We start from the raw sequence: 12,369 nt of genomic DNA, 5'->3' as shown, positions 1-12,369 counted from the left end.
ACGACTGAAGTGACTTAGCACACGTGTATAATGTGCTAGCAAAATATGTTCTGCTCAAATAAATCCATTGTACTGCCTTTGGAGACAACAGTGTCGAACACTTAAAAATAGCTGCCTCAAAGTTTTTTGAAGCAATTCATAAATAATAAACAAGATAAAATCGATTTCTTTGCTAGGTCCCAATAGTGCATTCTCACAGGCTGCTTTGTTTACAGTGTCCATCTCCTGCTAGAAAACTTCTTCCCATTTCTTTTCAAATTGGTTTTGTTTAGATGCACCCAGATAAATTCAACTCAATAAACTTACTGGGGACTTTCTATATGCAGGCAGACATTGGGCTTAAAAAGATGGATAAAGGACTTCCCTGGTGGTCCAGTGGCTAAGACTCTGGTGCTCCCAATGCAGGGGACCTGGATTGACCCCTGATCAGGGAACTAGATTCCAGACGCCACACCTAAAGATTTCACATGTCACAACTAAGACCAGGCCTAGCCAAATAAATACATAAACATTTTTTTAAAAAGATGGGTAAGACCTGCTTTTGAAGGATTCCTAGTTTAGTGAGAGAAAATGGGATAAACTGATGCAATACCATCTGTAAGGACAAAAGTAGAGGCATATACACAGTGTTAAGGAACACAGAGGCAACTAATTTATCCAGGGAGGTCAGAGACGCTTTCACAGAAAACCAGATTTCCAAGCTGGATTTTAAGTGACTAATAAGACTTTTTGTCTGTGTAAAGGAGTGGGGAAAGAGTATCTGAGGCAGAAGGAACATTACATGCTAGGCAATGAAAGTTCGAAAAGCATCTGAAGCTTTCATATCAGAGCATACTTATATTCTAGAAAGTGGCAGAAGGTGAGGCCAAAAACGTAATTTTTCAACTGTAAAGAGTTATTCACAATAAATCAAGGAATTTGGATTTTATTTTGTGCTTTTTAAGCATAGGACAAAATGTGATGAAACTGATGTTTTAAAAAAGTTGACCCTGCCAGCAAAGACTGCCAGTGTGAAACACTGGGGGAAGAGAGAATATATATATATATAGTGGCACCTGGGACCTTCCATCTTTGCTGCTACATGCGAACTCTTAGTTTCAGCATGTGGGATCTAGTCCCCTGACTAGGGATCAAACTGGGGCCACTTGCTTTAGGAGTGCAGAATCTCAGCCACTCACAGGGAGTCCCAAGATGACATTTACTTAGATGTAAATTAATAAGATGAGTAAGTCCTCATCTATCAATAAAATGGATTAAATTCTCCATCAAAATGCATAGAGTGGCTGGATAGATGAAAACAATCCAAGACCCACACATATGCTGCCTACAAGAGACTCATACCACCTAAAGGATGTGTGTGCATGCTCAGTCATGTCTGACTCTTTGCAACCCCATGGACTACAGCCCACCAGTCTCCTCTGTTCATGGGATTTTCCTAGGCAAGAATACTTCAGGGGGTGGCCATTTCCTACTCCAGGGGATATTCCCAACCCAGGGATCAAACTCACCTCTCCTGCATCTCCTGCATCACCAGGCAGATTCCTTACCACTGAAGAACCTGGGAAACCCAGCTTTAAGGAGAGACATGGGCTCAAAGTGAAGGGATGGGAAAAGATATTCCACCCAACTGAAAACCAAAAGAGAGCAGAGATGGCTATACTTTATATTGTTATCATTAACCAGTCTTTTACTATTAAATGGCCAATTGAGACAAAGAGTTATTAGACTTTTCTTCCACCATTGATTAAGATGAGGGTGGCAGGTATTGGGGGTAATATTCTGAACTTTCTGAGCAGACTTGGTAACCTTGCCAGCTCCCGCTACCTTCTTGTCTGCTACTCTGGTGACAGCCACAGGAACTGTCTGTCTCATGTCACAAACAGCAACATGACCCAGAAGAGGATAGTCAGAGAAGCTCTCAATACACATGGGTTTTGCAAGGAACTATATCAGTGACAGCAGTATCACCAGATTTCCAGAATTTGGGGCCACTTGCCAGATTTTTCTCAGAATGATGATCAATTACCTCTTTCAGCTTAGCAAACCTGCAAGAATGTGAGCTGACAGTCCAGCACAGGGGCATATCCAGCATTGATTTGGCCTGGCTGGTCTGAGATAATCACCTGAGCTGTGAAGCCAGCTGCTTCCATCCATGGGTCTTTTTGCTGTCACCAGTCATGACCACAGCAACCATCTTTGACAAGCAAGTTTTTTGTTTGTTTTTTTTTTTGAGGAGGAAGACATATTTATTCATCAATCCCTTACTGACCAGGGCCCACACTGATGGCAACAGAAACACTGTGGGGCTCGAGAGCACAGTGTTGAGGACATGCCCTGCTCTTACACAGAGCCACGGAGGCCCCAGGCCACTCTGTGAACAGAGCCCACAGTGTGCTTCTGCTCAAATGCTTGTCATGTGACCTTTAGCCTAGTCTCTTGACCCTTCTCACCTCATTTGATAATTCCCACCTTGGAGACTTGGTATACAGAATCAAGGCAGTGATAAAGTGCCTAGCGCTGTGCATAGTAAATATTCCGTAAATGTTAGTTGCTACATAATTGTGTGATCATTCCTTAGCATGTCTAGAATCTAACAGAGACAGCCATGGCCTTGGATGGTAAAGACAGCACAATTGCTCTCAGGGCTGAAAGGGTCTTCCTTGCTCCAGGCGGACTATAGGCTGATTCCAGGCTTCCAGGTTCCTGGCTGTGTGCCCCAGGCAGGCAGCTCTGGGGCCCCCACTGTAAACCACTCTGAGAGCCTTCTGTGATAATGGACTGCCTCCTCTGGAGCTGATGGGAGATTCTGCAAAATGCCCCTGACAGCATACTCCTCTGCTGAGCTCACTTTGTAAAGGACTGCAGAAGTCATTTAACTCAAGCGCCTAGAAAATGTTAAGCCTTCCCTTTGCATGCACATGTAAGTGTGCACACGCACACATGTGCACACACAAGTACTTCCTGCTGTTAACAGAGCCTTGTGGTACAAGGACTAGAGACGCCTTTCACGTTCGCCAAGCAGAGGAGACTGGGATCTCAGGGGGACCCAGCAAAGCAGGGAGGCGAGGATTCAAGGTGCCTCCAGGGACCAGGCTCTCTGGACAGCTTCTCTGTGTGCCACCATGAACACGCCTTCACTCCCCTCTGGCCCCTGGACCTGGTGTTGTCTTCATACTCCTCTCTTCCAGTTATTTCTTCTCCCGGCTCAGAGGCCAGAGAGAGTCTGATCAACCTGCCTAATCACTACTAAGCAGCAGGGACTCCCCTGGTGGTCCGGTGGTTAAGAATCTGCCCATCAATGCAGTGGACCAGGGTTCGATCCCTGGTTGGGAAGATCTCACATGCCACAGGGCAACTGAGCCCCCACGTGCCCCAGCTACTGACACCTGTGTGCCCTAGAGCCCCAGCTTCACAGCAGGAATAGCCACAGCAATCAGAAGCCCATGCACCTCAATTAGGGTCTAGCACCCGATCTCCACAATTAGAGAAAACCATAGCAGAGCAATGAAGACCCAGAAAGGTCAAAAATAAAATAAATAAGTGAAATTAAAAAAAAAAACACTCAATACATTGAGGGGTACAATGCTCTTGACATTAGCCCCCCAGTTGCCCTCCCAAGAGACAACCATTATAATCAATTTCTGTCCTTCCAGAAATATTCTATCTATCCTCTCTGCCCTTACCTCCACCCCCTGCCTTTTAACACGATGATAGCATGTAATACATTGCTCTGGATTTTTCTTTTTACTTAACAATGTGTCTTAGAGAATGTCCTGTAGCAGCACATGTATATTCATTCTTTTTTATGGCTGCCTAGTACTTCACTGTGAATGAACAAAAACCCAATCCTTTATCTGACATCTTTGGAGCCAAACGTGTTTCTAGTTTTTTAGAATTTAGAAAGCAATATTATCTAAGTATAGCCCTGGGTCAGCATTCTGTAGTCAAATATATTAATATACCTGCAGGAGAATATGAATATTCATACTACTACTAAGTGGGATAAAGACTTTAAATTTCATGTCAGTTCAGATCTGGTTTTGCTACTAAAAAATGACATATAGAGAATTGTAAAAGTGAGAAAGTGAAGTCTCTCAGTCATGCCCGACTCTTTGCGACCCCATGGATAGTAGCCTGCACCAAGCTCCTCTGTCCATGGGATTTTCAAGGCAAGAATACTGGAGTGGGTTGCCATTTCCTTCACCAGGGAGGCAAGTTCTTGATAAGGAAACTCATATTGATCCCAAGGAGGGCTTTACTCAAAACCTCATGGTACATTTCAACAGATTTCACTTCAGTTGTAACTCTGGAGCAAAGGTGACCACCATACCAGGCTTGACACCAGTCTCCACTCGACCCACAGAGGTGGTACCAACATCACCGATTTTGTAGACATCCTTTCTGGAGGCTCAAATTTCTCCAGGCCAGGCTTCAACAGTACATGAACTGTGAACTTCCAGATGTTCAAGCTGGTTTTAGAAAAGGCAGAGGAACCAGAAATCAAATTGCCAACATCCACTGGATCATCGGAAAAGCAAGACAGTTCCAGAAAAACATCTATTTCTGCTTTATTGACTATGCCAAAGCCTTTGACTCTGTGGATCATAATAAACTGTGGGAAATTCTGAAAGAGATGGGAATACTAGACCACCTGACCTGCCTCTTGAGAAATCTGTATGCCGATCAGGAAGCAACAGTTAGAACTGGGCATGGAACAATAGACTGGTTCCAAATAAGAAAAGGAGTACGTCAAGGTTGTATATTGTCACCCTGCTTATCTAACATATATACCGAGTACATCATGAGAAACCCAGGGCTGGATGAAGCACAAGCTGGAATCAAGATTGCTGGGAGAAATATCAATAACCTCAGATATGCAGATGACACCACCCTTATGCCAGAAAGTGAAGAGGAACTAAAGAGCCCCTTGATGAAAGTGAAAGGGGAGAGTGAAAAAGTTGGCTTAAAGGTCAACATTAAGAAAAGTAAGATCGTGGCATCTGGTCCCACCACTTCATGGCAAATAGATGGGGAAACAGTGGAAACCGAGAGATACTTTATCTTTTTGGGCTCCAAAATCACTGCAGAAGGTGACTGCAGTCATAAAATTAAAAGATGCTTACTCCTTGGAAGAAAAGCTATGACCAACCTAGATAGCATACTAAAAAGCAGAGACACTACTTTGCCAACAAAGATCCATCTAGTCAAAGCTGTAGTTTTTCCAGTAGTCATGTATGGATGTGAGAGTTGGACCATAAAGAAAGCTGAACGCTGAAGAATTGATGCTTTTGAACCGTGGTGCTGGAGAAGACTCTTGAGAGTCCCTTGGACTGCAAGGAGATCCAACCAGTCCATCCTAAAGGAGATCAGTTCTGGATGTTCATTGGAAGGAATGATGCTGAAGCTGAAACTTCAATACTTTGGCCACCTGATGTGAAAAGCTGACTCATTTGAAAAGACCCTGATGCTGGGAAAGATTGAAGGCAGGAGGAGAAGGGGACAATAGAGAATGAGATGGTTGGATAACATTACTGACTCAATGGACATGAATTTGAGTAAACTCTGGGAGTTGGTGATGGACAGGGAGGCTTGGTGTGCTGCAGTCCATGGGGTTGCAAAGAATCGGACACGACTGAGCAACTGAACTGAAATGAACTTCCTGGAGGGATGGATGCAAGGGCTTGTAAGTTGGATAACTGGTGGCCAGGATGTAATTCAGAGCTTCAAGCAGCATGGTTCCACTGGCATTGCCATCTTTATGGGTGACTTTCCATCCCTTGAACCAAGGCAGGTTAGAGCTTGGCTGCAGCATGTTGCCACCATTCCATCCAGAAATTGGCACCAATGCTACTATGTCAGCGTTGGATTCAACTTTCTTAACATAAGTGTTGACTTCCTTAATCCCTTCATAGATTTTCTGGCTGTAGAGTGGCTCAGTGGAATCCATTCTGTTAATGCTAACTGTTAGTCACTAGTTAGCTTACTCTTTGATCACCCTTTCTTAGAGATACCTGTTTCAAATTTACCACCAGTGGCAACAATCAGAACAGCATAACCAGCCTGATATATGCCTATAATTGTGTTTTTGGTAAAGTCTCTATGTCCTGGGGCATCAATTATGGTCATATAGTACTTGCTGGTCCCTTTCTTTACAGGGAGATATCAATGGTGACACCACACTCATGCTCAGCTTTCAGTTTGTCCAAGAGCCAGGCATACTTGAAGGAACCCTTTCCCATTTTAGCTGCCTCCTTCTCAAAGGAGGTTCTTAGTGGTTTTCAGTGGTTCTTTGTTCAATCCCCCTACATTTGAAGATCAGATGGCCAGTAGTGGTAGACTTGCCACATCCACAGGTCCAAACAACAGAATGATATTGATATGAGTCTTCTTTGCAATTGTGGCTTAGATTTAGCAGTGGTTTTCATGACACCTGTGTTCTGGTAGCAACCCTGTTGAGAAAAAAGCTAAAATATGATTTTAAACTTGCTCCAGCAGGGCAAATACAAAGTCTGACCAGGTGGAAACAGCTTTTTTTAACCTCCCTAGCAGAAATTAACTTTTTTTGCTTTTGAGAAGACACTAAACATGATTTAATTTTCTACCATATTTTTTCATGTTTTATCTCATTTAATTCTTACACAACCCTATGGAGTTTATTTTTTAATCTTTTTTTTTCAAACTTTAAACTTTTAATTTTGTATTGGGTATAGCCAATTAACAATGTTGTGATAGTTTCAGGTGAACAGGGAAGTTCAGTTTAGTTCAGTTCAGTCACTCAGTTGTGTCCGACTCTTTGTGACCCCATTAACCGCAGCACGCCAGGCCTCCCTGTTCATCACCAGCTCCCGGAATCTACCCAAACCCATGTCCATTGTGTCAGTGATGCCATCCAACCATCTCACCCTCTGTCATCCCCTTCTCCTGCCCTCAATCTTTCCCAGCATCATGGTCTTTTCAAATGAGTCAGTTCTCCGCATCAAGTGGCCAAAGTATTGGAGTTTCAGCTTCAAAATCAGTCCCTCCAATGAACACCCAGGACTGATCTCCTTTAGGGGATCAGGGAAGAGACTCAGCCATAGATATACATGTATCCATCTTCCCCCAAATTCCCCTCCCATCCTGGCTGGCACTTAACATTGAGTAGAATTCCATGTACTATTCAACTGGTTATCTGTTTTAAAGATAGTAGTGTGTACACGACCATCCCAAACTCCCTAACTATCCCTTCCCCCTGGCAACCATAAGTTCGAGAAACAGCTTTAATGGTAAAACAGCTTCATTATTATTTATTGTAGAAGCCCAGGGAGTTTATGTGAGTATATTATAAGGGAGTTAAAGGAAGGAGCATGAAATATAATACGGGTTGACTGGAATTTATTGATATGGGTACCTGTATCAGAAATTAAGAATTTAATGCATTAGCACCTACAGCTGGAAGTGACATTCAGGATTTATTTGTTAAGTTCACTGAAACTTGGACTCCATAGTGGCCTATGTTTAATTAAGCTAAGGTACAGGAACTTGCCTGGATAAGGAATCCACAGTAAGAGGAATGAAAAGGCTTAGAGATACGGGGTAGATATGTTACCTGCTGCTGCTTCTAAGTCGTTTCAGTCGTGCTCAACTCTGCGACCCCATAGACGGCAGCCCACCAGGCTCCCCCGTCCCTGAGATTCTCCAGGCAAGAACACTGGAGTGGGTTGCCACTGCCTTCTCCAGATACGTCACATATTAACTTGCATATCTACTCCCCACAAGTATATCCTCTGAGAGGACTTGGGGAGGGTTCCTTTACTAAAGCATTGCAAAATACATTAGTGCTTAGGAATATTTGTATCCTTGAAAAGTTCTATGTTGGCTTTCTTCTGTAGGCAAAGCATGATGGGATGACCCGTTTGAGTAGTGGAGGCCAAATGTCAGTATTTATCCACCAAAGACAAAGTGGGCACATAAAGAGAAGTAGAGATACGGTGGTAATCAGATTTCTTTTGGCATTCAGCTAAATGATTATGGGTGGTCCTAGGATTAGAATAGATAGCCAGTCCGCTCAGATGGTAAAGAATCTGGCTGCAACACAGGAGACCCGGGTTTGATCCCTGGGTCAGAAAGATCCCCTGGAGAAGGGAATGGCTGCCCACTCCAGTATGCTGGCCTGGGAAATTCCATGGACAGAAGAGCGTGATGGGGTGCAGTTCCATGGGGTCACAGAGTCAGACACAACTGAGCGACTAACAGTTTCTTTCACTTTCTAACAAAGTACTGATCATTCACACATAATATTTATTTAATATTTAGGTATTTTATTTGTCTATGCCGGGTCTTAGGTGCTGGGTCTTAGTTGCTGCACATAGGATCATCAATCTTCACTGAAGCACGTGGGATTCTTTATTATTTTTAAGTTGCAGCATGTGAGATATTTTGATAAAGAATCTGCCTGCAATACAGGAGACCCAGAGATGGACAGTAGGTCGGGATGATCCTGGGTCAGGATGATCCCCTGGAGAAGGGAATGGCAATCCACTTCAGTTTTCTTGCCTGGAAAATCCCAGGGACAGAGGAGCCTGGCAGGCTACGGTCCATGGGATCGCAGTCAGACACGACTCAGTGACTAACACTACTACTATTATGTGGGATCTTTATTTGCATTATGCGAACTCTTTGATGCAGCATGTGGGGTTCTTTCTAGTTTCCTGTCCAGGGATTGAACTCTGGTCCCTGCACTGGGAGAGAGGAGTCTAACCACTGGACCACAAGGTAAGTCTCTACATGTAATATCTTAAAATCTCTATATATTGTGGCCCAAAATACAACGTTAGTCACCACAGTAGAGAGTTCTGACCTCTCTCTCCCAGTTTCCAGACCTGAGCCCCTTAATTGAAAGGGAAGGCTGGATCCCCTTAAGGAAGGATTCTGCAGCACTGCCATAGTATATACTGAAAATCTTCCCCCACGTCTTTTCCACAGACAACTGTGGCCACTTCCTAAAATGACTGTGTGATGGGGGAAAAAAACAATATTCAGGTTTTGCAAGGATTTCTAAACATTGGCATTACTTGGTGCTAATTTCTGGAGACCCAAATGCATTCCACTAGTTTAAGGGGCTTATATCAGGCATGGAGTCTTAACTCAAGTTTGAATTGCAGTGGGCACAGTGGGTCTATAGAACCATTCTGTGATATTTCATTAGCTCTTGAATATACAACTAGGATGCCTGGCAACTAGCAGAATTTCCGTTTTGGCCCTTTGATCCTGGAATAAGGACCATTACAGTATGAAGAGCCAAGCTGAAGCCCTTGGGAACCCCCTTCCCCCTCATACACACATACCAGAAAATAAACAAAAATCATTGCTTTTTTGGGATGGCAGAAGGGGAACTACAGAGATTAATGACACCAATAAAGACTTAAAGAAGCAGGAGTGATGAAATCTACCTCATGCCAATTAAAAAGAAAGTTATTTATGTACTTGGCTGTACTGGGTCTTAGCTGTGCTATCTTCCCTACAGGTTCTTCAGCTGCTGGACGCGAATTCTTGTTGCAGCACGTGGGCTCTAGTTCCCTGACCAGGGATCAGAACCCAGACCCCATGCAATGGGAGTGTGGAGTCTTAGCCACTGAACCACCAGGGAAGTCCTTATCTTACATCAATTTAACTTACCTGTTTGGCCTGTGACGAAGGCAGCTGGATCTTGGAGGATGACTATGGGTGATTATAAATTTAGTCTGGTGATGCCTCCAATTGCAGCTGCTCTTCCGCATATAGTAACTTTACTGGAGCAAATCAACACACAACTCCTGTCACTTGGTATGCTGCTAGTGATCCAGCAAATGCTTTTTTCTCTATACAAATTGGCAAGAAACACTAGAAGCAATTTGCTTTTACTTGGCAAGGCCAACAATATAACTTCACAGTCTTGCCCCAGGGCTACGTCAATTTTCCTGCTCTCTGCCATAATACAGTCCACAGAGATGTTGAGCATCTTGACCTTCCAATCAGCATTAAGTTGATCCAGTGCATTGATAACATTATGCTGACTGGATCTGGGGAGCAAAAGGATCAAGGTCTTTAACTGTCTTCATGAGATATATGCAAAACCAGAAGATGGAAGATAGATTCCACTTCTGGTATCAATTTCCACATCAGCCAATTGCCTATTGTTGTTTCCTCAGCTCCTTTTGTAATTTTCTTTCATGCTGGAGCTGGAGTGTGAAAACCACATTTCTTTGCCTTGCCAGCTGGCTCTGTTAAGCTCTGCTAATTGGGGGCATTGGAGGGAGACCCCAAGGCTGAGGAAGGACAAGAGGCTTGTTCCTTCTTGTCTATCTCATGACTGCTTCCTGTAGTGTGTTGGTTCCAGTATGCTTCACTCCAGCAATGCTTCTTTATTCTGGTAGTAGGAGATTCTTTCTGTAGCAACAGTTGAAACCAGTTTGCCGTTTTTCTACAGTTTTGTAATTTTCATTGACACCAGCCAGGGTTCTGTTGTAGAGGTCTGGGGCCCAGACTTCTGGGTCCCCTCAAGCACCCCCATCTAAGCTCAGAGATACCAACACCAGTCAGGCAGTGCCTCGTCAGAGATCTGAGGGGTCACTCCTCCAAGTTTGTGATTTTTTTTTTTTCTGTTTAATGCCTTTGTTTAGGTTGTTTTTCAGCCCTAAAGGTAGTAACAGTCACTACCTCTGTCATACATTACATTTCTCTTTTTAGTTTTTCAGTCACCCCCTTAACTTCATACCTAGTTAACAATTCTTGTTAAATCACCTGTTCAATTAACTGGTGTGGTTTCTATCTCCTATCTGGACACTATCAAATAAAGTTAGTATAAGATTATTAAAATTTAAGAAAAATTACAACCAGGTAGAGGCAATATGGGCTTCCCTGGTGGCTCAGATGGTAAAGAATCTGCCTGCAATACGGGAGACCAGGGTTCGATCCCAGGGTCGGGAAGATCCCCTGGAGGAGGGCATGGTAATCCACTCCAGTATTCTTGCCTGGAGAATCCCCATGGATGGAGAAGCCTGGCGGGCTACAGTCCATGGGGTGTCAAAGAGTTGGACACAATTGAGCAACCAAATACAGCACAGAGGCAATATATAATTCAATCATACTCCATTCACTCTTAGCTATTATATACGCTATGTGTATATGTTTCTGTCTGTTTTTTTTTGTTTTGGATATTTATTTATTTGGCTTAATTGAAGGTCTTAATTGCAACACATGGGATTTTTCATTGTGGCCTGCAGACTTAGTTGTGGTATGCAGAATCTTTGTTGCTCTGCAGCCTGGCAATATTAGTTCCCTGACCAGGGACTGAACCCAAGTTCCCTGTTTGGCAAGGTGGATTCTTAATCTACTGAACCATCAGGGAAGTCCCGATTTCTACTTGTTTTATTACTCTCTAACTTGTCATTTCAAATGTAAGAGGTTGGATTATTAAGGACGATTTTCCCCTCACATTTTAACAAGCTTAGCTATATAAACTATAGTCTGTTATATGACTTACTTTATTTGGTGTGTGATCAATGAATTACAGATGTACTGTAAGATGGTTATCCATGCAGCCCCAGGAATGGCCTGAAAGGACTGGTGCCTCTATATAATTTACCCCTAGGCAGAAGCAGTTTGACATAAGGATTCTCAAAGAGTAACCCAAAGAATCAGAGTCTGATGATCCATCCTAGTGTGCCCCATGGTCCCATAGGAGGCAAGCACATGGGGGACTTGCTTCATTAAAGCAAGTATCCTCGAATAAAGGAACAAAGCCAGGGAATGTTCTATCTCCAGGACATCACTTTCATAGGCCAGTTGGAGTATATATTGCTGCTCATCACAGACATTGAGCCCTGAAGCTGCTGGAGGAGTGCTTGTTCCAGGCACTCAAGGAGCAGGACTCAGAGCCTAATGTGTGGCCAAGAAAGGCAGGGAAGTCTGTCAGATACTCCTCATGGATTCAGCTCTACATCTCTCTCTTCATTTATATTGAATTCTTCCCTTTGTTTATGGCTGATATGTCCTTTCATTACATCCAAGTTAGCTGCAGAATTATTGCTCTCATAATACAGTCATACTCTGTGAATTGAAGTTTCATCATTATTTTGTAAATTATACTAAATATGAAAAAGTTTGAGTGGATTCTAAATCCAGTCACGTTATCATAAAATATTACCACATTATGTTTTCTGGTGGGAAAAAAGTAAGAGCTATTAATCATATATAATTTATGCTTGTAAATTTTGAATTGTTGTGAAATTATTGAAAATTTATCACCTACTTGTTCTCATCAATATATATAAGATGAATATAAATTCTCATCAAAATGACTACTAAGTGATCACTGTCAAACTGTCTTGTTCAGGAATTAGATACAAT

General features: G+C 43.0%; 1 pseudogene; it reads right to left on the bottom strand.

Moving 5' to 3' along the window:
- Positions 1-54: 54 nt before the first annotated feature.
- On the bottom strand, positions 55-9,979 carry LOC138414817 (putative elongation factor 1-alpha-like 3; annotated as a pseudogene).
- Positions 9,980-12,369: the final 2,390 nt, after the last annotated feature.

This window comes from Ovis canadensis, chromosome 11 (assembly GCF_042477335.2).
Source record: "Ovis canadensis isolate MfBH-ARS-UI-01 breed Bighorn chromosome 11, ARS-UI_OviCan_v2, whole genome shotgun sequence".
Lineage (NCBI taxonomy): Eukaryota > Metazoa > Chordata > Mammalia > Artiodactyla > Bovidae > Ovis > Ovis canadensis.
This window is presented reverse-complemented; position numbering and strand designations above follow the sequence as displayed.